The sequence below is a fragment of the Megascapheus bottae genome, chromosome 10, assembly GCF_031878675.1.
Source record: "Megascapheus bottae isolate mThoBot1 chromosome 10, mThoBot2.hap1, whole genome shotgun sequence".
In the NCBI taxonomy this organism is placed as follows: domain Eukaryota; kingdom Metazoa; phylum Chordata; class Mammalia; order Rodentia; family Geomyidae; genus Megascapheus; species Megascapheus bottae.
In genome coordinates, this window is record NC_143518.1 from 62,623,026 (window position 1) to 62,635,486 (window position 12,461).

Below are 12,461 nucleotides of genomic sequence, written 5' to 3' on the forward strand. Positions count from 1 at the left end.
CCACCAAGCTGAGGAAGCTCAGGCTGGAAAATCACAAACCCAGACACAAAGGCAGACCTTAACCTGAAACCAGCCAAGTACCCCGGGGCCCTGGTGGCTCACACTTGTCATCATAGGTACTCTAGAAGCGGAGACCTTGAGGACAGCCAGCCCAGACAGAAAAAGCTCTGAGAATCCGTCTCCAAACAACTAGCAAAACACAGGCCTGAAAGTGTGGTTCAAGCAGTAGAACACTTGCTTTATGAGTAGAAGGCCTTGAGTTCACTCTCAAGTGATGCCAATAATAATAATAATAATAATAATAATAATAATAATAAGTAATGTCACATATTATTATTAAGTATTATTTTCTCCCTGAATCTTCTAGGAGAAGCCAGCCTGGCCAACACCTTATTTCTGACTTACAGCTCCTAAACGGCTTAAAAATAAATTTCTTGGGATTCCAGCTTCTCAGGCTACGGCAATTTGTTTTGGAAGCCCTGGGAAACTAACATAGGTAATAAACTGACAAACATCCATGACCAAGAATTCCATAATGCACCAGCTACACTGTCATACCTAAATTCCTTTCTTTAGTAATGTTTTTTTTGCCAGTCTATGGACTGAATGCAGGGCCCTAGCACTGACCTTGGACTTTCTCAAGGCTAGAGCTCTCCCAGTTGAGCCTCAGCACCACTTCCAGCTTTACTATGTATGTGGTACTGAGGAATCGAACCCAGGTCTTCGTGCATGCTAGGCAAGCGCTCTACCACTAGGCCAAACTCTGGGCCCTTAAATCAAAATTGTAAAGCCTGTGAATCCACGTGGAATGGCATTTCTTTTATTTCCTCCAACCGCACTGGCACCCACTGCCATCACAAGTGCAGGCTGCTGAGTGATGTGCTTACTGAGTGCTCTGCACACTCACTCATCTGTGTACACATACATGAACAGACATCTCTGCACTTACACACAGACTGAGGAGCTGATGCCATAGCATGGGAAGGGAAGACAATATTCTAATTCAACGAGCAGTGTTAAAATCCCATTTGTAGGGTGGAACAGAGAAGAACCTGATGACAGAAACTCAGGAAGCTTTTAATTTAATTTCATATTTTTAAACTGTTGAACTAAAAGAGAAATGATCACCAAGGGAAGCTGACTTCCCAAATAAAACATTCCCTGATAGAGAATCCACTGAGAGAAAAACACAGTGTCACAGGATGTGATCGTTTCATTTCTCACATTCAAATTGACTTTCTTTTAAAAGATTCAATGCACTTGTTATGATTTGGCATTTTCCTTTTCTGCCACAAATTTAATACTCAGTGAATCTTGAAATTCCCCTTGACTAACTGCACCCTGCAATAATGTTCTCCTTTCTAACTGTCTGTATCCTTGGTGTTGTTATTTATCTGGGTAGCTAGGAAATATTCAAGTGACCTTCAAGGATATGTAAATAAAACCAACAATTTTACCATACAAAATTAAACCATAATAGCAACACAAACACTAACCAAATAATCTTTGTACAGCAAAATGAAACTTACTATCACAGAGGATAAAAGCACAAAACTGAAATATGGCAGAAGAGTAATAATGCAAGAAGAATAACAAATTATATTGAAATGCTTCAAGGTTCCTTGTGGTGAGCCAATCCTGGGGCTTGAACTCAGGGCCTGGCCATTGTCCCCGAGCTTTCGTGCTCAAAGCAGGCACTCCACCACTTGAGCCATAGCTCCACTTCTGGATCTTTGGTGGTTCATTGGAGATGAGAGTTTTATGGACTTTCCTGCCTGGTCTAGCTCAGAATCGTGATCTTCAGATCTTAGCCTCCTCAGTAACTAGAATTACTAGGCCTGAGCCACCAGTACCTGACTCCACCTTCTTTAAAACATACTCATAATTTATAACAATCCTGAGGGGTGGACATTGATATTATGTTTTTTGTAGGTCTGATAAAACCACAGAGAAGCAATTTGCCAAGGAAGCTGAGCAGGAACTGTTAGAACCTGGACTGGAACCATGCCAGCCAGTATTCTTAAAAACTGGGAGGGCTAAAAGCTGATGCCCACTCCAGGAAACCTACCGAATGACAGAATCACAGACTGAGAGACACGGGAGGTTCCAGTAACTACAAACCAAGGGAACAGCTACCGTAAGGGAAGATTGCGTCACTGACAGAAGATGCTATGAGATCCCACAGCAAGCACAGCAACCACTGAATCCCCAGTCTCCTCATCCTGTTCTCATCCCAGGCTCACCAAACAACAGTCCGCTTTTCATCAGGCCCCCAATATACTGTGCATACCAGGAGGTGTGTAGGACAGAGGGCTTGTGCATACATTCCACTGATGGGCTGATTTCTCATTGCAGGTGAATAAATTGGCCTTTGGGTTTCATATGTGCATCTCGGGTGCACTCCATCAGAATGTATATGCTTTCTCAGTTTGACAAACACTGGTGGCAAAATAATAAAACCATGTTTCTGCTCTGCAGACTCGAGGCTCCACTAAACAGGATGGAGGTCAAAGGTAACATATAAGCCACCACTTGTGTTTAGTGGTAGCTCAGGCCCCATCCCTTAGCAGGACACACCATCTTCATGTCTTCTGTCCCCAGCATACACAGCTCTCCTGACTACATCAAACATCCATCACAGACGTAAAAGGTTAAAAGCCCAGGATCTGGGAAGATATTGGAGATGCTCTAGCTAGTTGCTATCTGATACTTGAGTGTGCTCTCAAATGTCGCTACAATCTGTGCGTGTAGAATTCTGGAAGTTTTTCTCCCCATCTCCCAACAATTAACTCTCTTTGGCCATGTGTCAGGAAATTATTCCACATATCCAGATCTGCTTCCTTGGAACTTACAAACACAGTCAGAGAGTCTATTATTCTGCCTCATGATGGACATTCAGAATAAGAATGGAGTTTATAGCCAGGCGCAGTGGCTCATGCCTGTAATCCTAGCTACTCAGGAGGCTGAGATCTGAGGATCTCGGTTCAAAGACAGCTGGGGCACGAACGTCCCTTAGACTCTTATCTCCAATTAACCTCTAGAAAACCGGAAGTCGTGTTGTGGTTCAAGTAGTAGAGTGCTAGCCTTGAGCTGAAGAGCTCAGGGACAGAGCCCAGGCCCAGAGGTCAAGCCCCATGATCATTAAGAAAAGAAAAAAAAAGAAGGGGTTTGTGTGTTTATTTGTTTTTAATTTTGTTTTCTTTTTGTGCTGGTCCCAGGGCTTGACCTCAGGTACTGGGTGTTGTCCTAAGCTTTTTTGCTCAAAGTTGACAGTCTACCACCTGAGGGACAGCTTCATTTCCACTTTACTGTTGTTGTTGTTGTTGTTGTTATTGTTTGGGGTGGTTAAGTGAAATAAACACCATGAATTTTCCTTTCTGGGCAGGTTTTGAACCCCAGTTCTCAGATGTCAGCCTCCTGAGTAGCTAGGATTACAGAAGTGAGCCCCTGTATCTGGCAAGAAGAAACTCCTTATTTCCTCATGTATTTGTCCTTCTCCTTATTCCCATTTCTGCTGAACCAACCACTTCCTGGAGCAGATCGCTGATGAATTTAGCAAAGCACAGTTCTACAGACAGCTGACCAGCCCAGGAGAACATTTTCCAAGTGCTTTGCTTCTAAAGGGCCAAAATGGCATCCACAGTGCCCAGGCTCCATCACAGAGATGCAGAGACCTCCCCACGTATGACATGGCTCCCCTGATGAAGCAGTCACTGCCTTTTGTGCACTGCTTTTAACTGTGCAGTAACTGGTTCGTTCACCTTATATACTAAGTTTCTGCAAGTGTTGTTTTTCTTTTAAGTCTTCTCTCTGGCCAACAGCAAAGCCCACCCTGCGTGCCCGTGGGCTCTCTAACCACAGTTGTCAGGCTGCAAGGAAGGGCTGAGGGCAGAACAAGTGATGGCTGTGGAAACTCCACAGAGGACCGAGCAGCTGGGGCGAGGCCACCCTGGAACGTCTAGTGCCTCTGCTCACCTTTTCCAGCTAATTGACTGTGCCCGACTTTACCCAGCCTGATGCCCTGCCTGCAGGCTCCGTCACTGGCACCTGCCCTCAGATCTTAGTAGGAAGGATAATTAGCGTAGCATCTGCCCCCTGACCTTGACCCATCGTCCTCTGCTGCCTCTCCACCCAGGAGAGCGGAGCGGCTCTTCCAAGAGCATCTGAGCTCCCTGCACTGTAAAGCAGGCACGCTTGATCTCGCCGTCCCTGGAAGCCCTCTTGCCCTGTATGAGGGAGAACGGACTGCGCAGTTTCTCCGGGGTAGAGGGCAGCCCACGCTGGGGCCAGCAGCCACGCGCAGCTTCCTCTTTACATCAACTACTCCTGTTATTTGACTAAGCATTTCAAAACAACAGAAATGTACATTGGGTTTGGAAGGCCATTTTAAACAGGAGCTGTATGTCACTGTTGTTAATTTGCCTGCACTAGGGCTTAAACTCAAAGCCTCAAGCTCTCACTTGGCTCTTTCATTCATGGCGGACTTTCTCTCACTTGAACCACAGCTCCACTTCCAGTATTTTGCTGGTTCCTTGGAGTTAAGAGACTCCCAGGCTCTCCTGCCCAGGTTGAGTTTGAACTGCGCTCCTCAGATCTCAGCCTCCTGAGTGGTGATGATGATGGCGTGAAGCCACCAGTGCCTAGAAAACCAAAATTGGCCTTTTTCAAATTCACCCATCTGGAACTCGTGCTCTTCCTCCCTGGCTTCTCGGAACAGCCAGATGAAGCAGCCCAAGGAGTCCTCATAGCTCCGTGGCTCAGCAAGAGCCACCAGAAAGAGGGCCTGCTGTCCCTCCTTTCAGCTCACTAGCCCGGAAACCGTCAGCCCCCAGATAGCGCCTAACTGGTACAACAAATTGCTGTAACATTTCCACAAATACATGTTGCCATATTTGACCCAATGCCTCTTGTGGGCTTTTCTGCCAATGCTGGCTTGCAACCATGATGTCTCCTTCCTGTCCTGCCAAGATGCTAGGACTGCACCACCATGCTAAGTCACTGGTTGAGAGGACGTCTCAAAGGTATACCTGGACAGACCTCCAACTTCCGTCCTCCTCTTCTCAGCCTCCCATTCGCCAGGATCTCAGGAACTGACCACTGCTGCCCACAGCTCCTCCTCCAATGTTGGAGACAAAGCTGGACTTTTCCTCCCTACCCCAATGTCCCCACCACTTCAGTGAGTCAGTGGAGGAGGACCGAAGAGAGGGCACAGGGAAGCAGTGGACAGTCTCCTGAAAGTTTCGAGAATTTCAAGAACGTGCATGTTTTCATGCAGAGAGAAGAAACGCACAGGACTTCAGGCCTGAGTCCTTCCATCATTCAGGCGGGAGGCCTGTGGGGTGGAGTGGAGGTTCTTTTGTGCTGGTACTGAGGCTTGGGGCTGTTATGAGCCCCTAAGCTCCGGGCCTGGGCTCTCTCACTTGTCTTTTGGTCACTTGGCTTTTAGATCTACATCTTAAGCCACACCACTAGCCTTCTGCTTTTGCTGGCTAATTGGAGCTAAGCGTCTCCTGGACGTTAGTGCCCAGGATGGCTTTGAACTATGATCCTCAGATCTCAGCCTGCTGAATAGCTAGGATGACAGGAGTGAGCCAGCGGCGCCCAGCTTGGTTTGCAGTGCTTGGTTCTGAAGGTTGGGCCCACCTGTCTTCGTTTTGAGACCTCAGTAGGCACCTCAGGCGCCTCTGCCCCTGGGGTCCTCCTGGCCTTAAGTCTGCCTGCTGCTGCCCACTTCTGCCTAAATGGCCATTGAGACAGAAGAAAGTGATCTAATTAAGGACAGGACTGCAGAATGATCTGGGAGCTACCTAGAGATACACATTTTCACCTGTCGCCTCAACTCTCACCGTAGCTACCTGGCTGGGTGCCTATTGAAGTTTGGTAGGAATTCAAGATTTCTTCCAACAGCTAACAAAGCCAAAATTTGACCTAATTATTAACACAAAGCCATTACCAATCTGTTAGCTTTGTGCCAGACTCCTGACAGTGACCTTTCCTGCCGAACCCAGTGGGCGGATTGTGGCTACACATGGTTGGTGAAGCCACGGTGACATGGCTTTCCTACAAGGAATATGTGGTTGATCCTAACATCTCTGAATAAACATGAGTAGGGATTTAAAAGTTTTGTTTAAAAAAAGACTACAAAATCAAATTTAAAGAGAAAAGGAGTCTCATTTGAAAACCACAGGGAAAAAGTCAGATTTTAAGTGATAAAAGAGATTTTAACAGTGAAGCTTTTAAAGGGTTTTTAGATCACACGTGTCATGGGTCTCAACTGTGAGCTATTTTGCATTCTCAGACTGCATTGGCAGGTGTAAGACGTCAGCTCAAGGACATTGCATGGGTTGGCTTGTTTTGAATGTGAAATGTCAGCATGTCTAGCCAGATGTGCTGATGGTCCACATCTGTAATCTGAGCGACTGAGTAAGAGACAGGTTGGACAAGAGTCCACGGCAAAGACAAAACAAGACATTCTACCCTAAAAACGACTACAATAACAAGGGCACTAGTCACCCACTCCTGTAATCCTAGCCATGATCTGAGGATCATGGTTCAAAGACGACCCAGGCAGAAAATTCTATGAGACTCTTATCTCCAGTTAACCACCGAAATGCCAGAAGCTGAGCTGTGGCTCAAGAGGTAAGGTATCATCTTTGAGCAATAAAGCTAAGACCCCAGTTCAAGTTCCATACACACACACACACGCACACACACACACACAGATGGAGAGATGTGTCCATCAGTACAGAGCCTCCAAAATAGCTAGGATTACAAGTGTGAGTCACTGGTGCCCAGCTTGTTTTTCACTGCTTAATTTTGATAATGTCTGGGCTCAGTGACATCGTCACCCGCTGCATGTCATCCAGAGTTCAAACTGCACAGGCAGAAATTCTAGAACTGAAGAGAAATATCTAGTAACAGCCAGAATGTAACTGTTTTCTTAATCCCAATCTTTTTTTCCCCCAGAATCTGGAACTACGAGGACAAGAGCTGAAACGCAGTGTGGAGATTAAGGCCCTAAGGGGAAGTGGGGGGGGGAGTCATCAGGGAAGGGGACACCACTGCAGAAGCACTGAGAGAGCTCAGCTGCCATTCTCACTCCAGGCCCGCAGGCCTTGAACTTGGTTGTGGGAGGAGACCATGCTCGGAGCTGTCAACTTCCAACCCAGATAATGACCTGAGGACGGGCACAGGAGAGATAAGACACTGACTGTCCTTGTCATGGAAATAAGGTCCAACATTTTATAAAAATTAAAACGCTTAAACAGATCCCCCAATAAGAAATAAACAACTAAGATATAAAAACAAATGTTAAAAACTGAGCTGAAGTAATTCCAACTGCTCAAGAGGCTGAGAGCAGAGGATCAAGGTTTCAATCCAGCTCAGACCAATCTGTACGATGTTCATATCTGTTTAACCACCAGTCACAAAGGGAGGGGTGGCCAAAAGGAAGAGCCCCACCTTTGACTAAAAAAGCCAAGTGAAAGCTGCAGACCCTGAGTTCAAGCCCCAGTAACAACACCAAAAACAAAGAACCAAAAATTGAGACTACTCTACATGCTCTCACGTCCATGGATTAAGGAATTTGATTAGGGTGAGGCTATGTCAGTATGTAAAAGTCTCATCAATGAAAGGTCATCTGAGTTATCCACTTACTAAGGCAAAGAGATTTGATTCATCATATATTGAAAGTGTCTCCTGCCTCTAAAGTTATACCGACAGTAACCAGCGGTAAGGAGTTGATTCATTCTACAGGGATAATTAGACACATAACCAAGCTGATGAGTAACTTACATTCAGAAAACCTCAAGGTTACCTGTGAGGTGTGGAGAAAAGCCATCTTATTTCAGCTTTCAAGATAAGGAATCAAAGTTTAAATTTATTTTTTAAATAGAATAAAAAGCTGATAAAAATGGCAGTAGCTACTATAAATCTGCTGCCTTTGTCAGCTGGATGAGGGAATGTAAAATACAATTTATGCTGTTTGTACTCTGTGAAGTCTACCTGCGCCAGGAAAATGGCAATCAGATGTCAATTTACATTGTCCTCAAAAGGGTATATTTTATCATTTTCTCTGGGACAGCCCTCCAAAGATTACCATATTAGCTCTTGTTATAGAGAGAAAATACACTTTCAAGGGAATTCTGCTGTCCAAAGTGGCTCTTCCTATAATCCTAGCTACTCGGGAAATTAGAAAATCTGGAGAATCACAGTTAGAAGCCAGACCAGGCTGGAAAGTATCCTACTAGATTCCATCTCCAAAATAATCAGTGAGATGCAGGGCTGGAAGCACGGCTCAAGTGGTAAAGCAGCACGAGCCTAGCAAGAGGAAAGGCCTTCAGTTCCAACTCCAGGCCAACGAGAAATTCAAACTTTATGTCGTGTCCCTAATCTATGAAAAGTTTTAGCTAAGAATTGTTTACAACAGAACAAACGGAAACTGGACATTAAATTCAGTCAACCATGGAAAGAGACAAGGAAATATTAAGAAATTGGAGACAGCTGAGTCTGGTGTCTCATATTTGTAGTTCCTAGCTATTGGGGCAAAAGACCAGAAGAATTAAGATTTGAAGCCAGTCTAGGATAATGTTCATAAGACCCCATCTCAACTAATAGCTGGATATGGCGATGTCATCCTGGCTATATAATATCGTTAAGATGGCCAGAAACAACACAAATTGCAATATTCAGGACAAATTTACACAGAAAACTTATTTGAGGTTTATCTGAAATTTCAGTTTGGTTAAGTATCTTGCTATGCATTGCAAATGCGTGTGTATGTATGTGTAATCATTTTTATAAACATTGTTTAAATATATTTTACATTTATATATAAATATATAAACATATATAAATGCTATATATCAATACTAAGTATATTTACACTTGTCAGATATAATAGATAATAAATATATTTATTATGTATATAAAATATTTATGTTTATACTTATATATGTACATGCATTACATATAAATATGTTTGTATAATTATATGTAAATATATGCATACATTTTTATATTGATATGTACATGTTTGTTTATCTGTAAATAGTGGTTTGTATATTTATAAATATCATATTTATATGCATATATATTTACAGTATTTACTAGTATATATATAGTATGTAGACATTTACTTTATTTGTATGTCTATATAGATATGATGTAAATGAATATAAAAATATATATACAGTCTGTGTATATATGTGTGTGTATATGTATACATATGTGTATGTCTGTCTCTGGCATTGTTCAGTTGCCCTTTCGTTAAGGTAAATATGCTGTAGCAGTACATCATCAAACATGCCCATTTCCCATCAGCCACCAGTCCTCCCATCAACTTGGCCCAGACAGCAAGGACCTTGCCTGGACATATCTGCACCCCCCTCCTCCATGTAGCTACAGACCCCAGCCTGGAGGCTGTCTACCCTCCATGTTACCTTTAGCTGGTGAAGAGAGTCTGTCTAAAGAAGCTAATTAGTCATCCTTTCTCCTCTTCCTCTTTCCAGATTGGCCATAAGAAACACCTGGACTTGGTTTCTCATGACACAGTCACACCTGCAGTGCCTCTTCTCCCTTTTCACTCTTCCTTGGGAGAAAAATGTCAGGAGATTTCTCAAAGGAGTGTGAATTCAGAAAAATCAAGATTGCATTCTGCAGAGAGGAAAAGGACTCACAAAAGCAGGTGATAAAGTTAGACATTTATGCTTTTTGGACTCCACATCAGATGTTCATTTCAAAGCATATTCTAAAATGCAAAGTTGGTAAAAGAGAAAACTGAAGTAGAAACTCATCTAAAAGCAGGAATATATGGAACTCTCCCACTTGCTTGCTCAGCTTGACAATGTTCTAGCCCTTAAGCCATACTTCTTGCCATTTTTATGGTTACTTTAGAGATGGCTCCAAGCAGACATCTCTAGCTTTGAACTGTGAGTCTCTAGATAATAGGTGTGCGCCTTTTATCCATTTCAAAGATACCTGCCTACATTTCTCCATTCTGGTTATCAGAGTTTCCGTCCCATGCATGCGACAGGGTGACCTGTGACACTGATCCATTATGACAACATCCATTGTGCAGCCTTTGTTGAATTTATCTAGACTTTTCAAGCTAACAAGTACAGACAAGCCCCCATGCTATATTTTATGACAAAGATTTAAGCTACTGTTTTCCCTTCTAATTGTCACCATTCATTATTTAGGATGCTCTCTTTATATTTTATCCACGCACGCGGCTCTGGGATCATCTTTCTTCCATGATGGATATCACACGCGATATCTCTAAATGATTTAGGAAGTCAGTTGAAGTTTGGGGTCTGGTTCTCTTTGGCACTGTATTCCTGCTGGAACAATTTGTTTAAAAATTAAAGACTTTCAAAAGCGTTAAACCAATGAGATGATTCCATGAATAATCTCTTTGGCCAATATTTGTATTTCTTCTCATCTTAAACTGTGTGAGCTCAGGTCCTCAAAGGAGCAGATGTCAAAAAAAGATGTGGTGGCAGTGTGACGCTTGCTTGCTTGCTGTGAGAATGAATTATGACCCCAGATGCAGGCTGAAATCCACTAGGTTACTGGCTCAAGGTCAGAAGTCTAAGGTAGAGCCAAACAGCTAGAACCAAGCAGGCTGTCTGCTTCATGGTAGACGAAGGAAGGAGAATGCAGTCATAAAATTCAATGCATACCCAACAAGATTAACAAAATTGAGGAAGGGGTGGGTTGGGAAGGGTGGGTGAGAATGTTGGAAGGGATGACATTGATCAAAATGCATTGTAGTCACAAACCTCTTTGTTCTATGGCAATGCCTTAGTACAACTACTTCAAGATAATTTTTTTTTTAAATCAACTCCTCGATTCTCTCATTTGCAAAGGCTGACTGTGTCCTTTGTCTTCTGGCTGCACTGTTCCAGCCTCTGCTCCTGATATCAAATTTCACATTCATATTCTCTTTCTCTCTCTCCCCTCCTCTAATAAAGACCCCTGTGATTATATTGGGTCTACATCCCCAGTGCAGCAATAAAAACACACCCCAAATCCATCATTTAATCCATCTGCAAATCCCTTCTGGCCTAAAAGAAATCATACAAATTCTGAGGATTAAGGCATGTATCTTCTTTGAGATCCATTAACCATATTATTCATCTGAAAATACTGTGCAACAATTTGTTTTTCTTCTGATCTGTCATTTGTTTTCCGTAGTGCCGAGGACGAAGTCAGCGCCAGGCAAAGCAAGCCTACCGCTGAGCTTCATCATGAGCCCTTGGTTTATGTTTGAAACAGGATCTCGCTGTGGAGCGGCCTCAGGCTTGTCATCCTTCTGCCTCATCTTCCTGAGTTCTGGGATTACAGGGGTAAGCCACTGCACAAAAGCTTTATTGGAGGCACTGTCTGCGAACAAAGGACAGGAAAGAAGAACAGTTATGTGGGCCTGACTCCATGAAGGAAAGGAAGAAAAATGGAGGGCCGACGAGGAGGGATCTGCTTGTGTAGAACAAGATTCTGCCCAGGTCTGTGGGGAGTTCTCAAACCAAAGATGCCTCGTCAGGGAGTGAAGGAAGGAAGCAGTGAGACTGATCAAGTTGTCCTGTTCTTTTAAACTCATTTAACTGAAATCCCTTTGTGTAACTACTTAAAGATGGTACTAGATAAAGAAATTACAGAAGAAAGACAGAAATGAGTAAGTGTGAAAAAAAATCGTCTTGCTAGAAGGAGCCTACACGAGCACCTGCCGTGTTTGCTCACGAGCCAGGCACCCAGAGTGAAGCCACAAAGGCAGAGGCCGGGACCTAGAGGGGCTCACTGTCATAATCCCAGGCAAGAGCTTAGATTTAGCTTTCCTTTTTCAGATGTGTTCACTTTCTGTAATCCACTTTTGTCTCATCACCACGCGTTTATGAAATGCAAACGCTGAAGGCCCAGAACTTAAAAGACATAATTACTACCCATCGTACAATGTCATACAAGGAAAAGCATAAACAAAAGTCTCAACACACACTTGCTCTCCGTGGATATGCAGTTCTGAGGAGACCACCACCACAGAGGAAAATCCACGAAGCCTCAGCACATGTACACTCCAGTGCCTACAACGGCTCAGCTTTCTCCAGCTAGCATTTACCAGAGCTGGGAGCCTCCCTGGATAGGCCACATTCCTGTCACAAACACCAGAGTCCTGCGCAGTGATAGGGCTTGGAAAGAGCTGTATCCTACTTCAGGCTCTTTCTCCACAACATGGCATTGGCTTGATTCATGCTTCCCATCGTGATACTCTGCTCCCTCAATGTACCTTGGAAAATGTGTTTCTGTCTGTCCCAGCCACCTTTCCTGGTTAACATCCTCCCCCTGGCTCATCAAAAGCACCCCATATCTGTTCATTTATAATATCACCACTGTAATTAGAGGAGCACAGGTACTAATCCAGACCGGGGTGAAGGACTGCTGACTCAGTACAAGAACATGCTAGATTT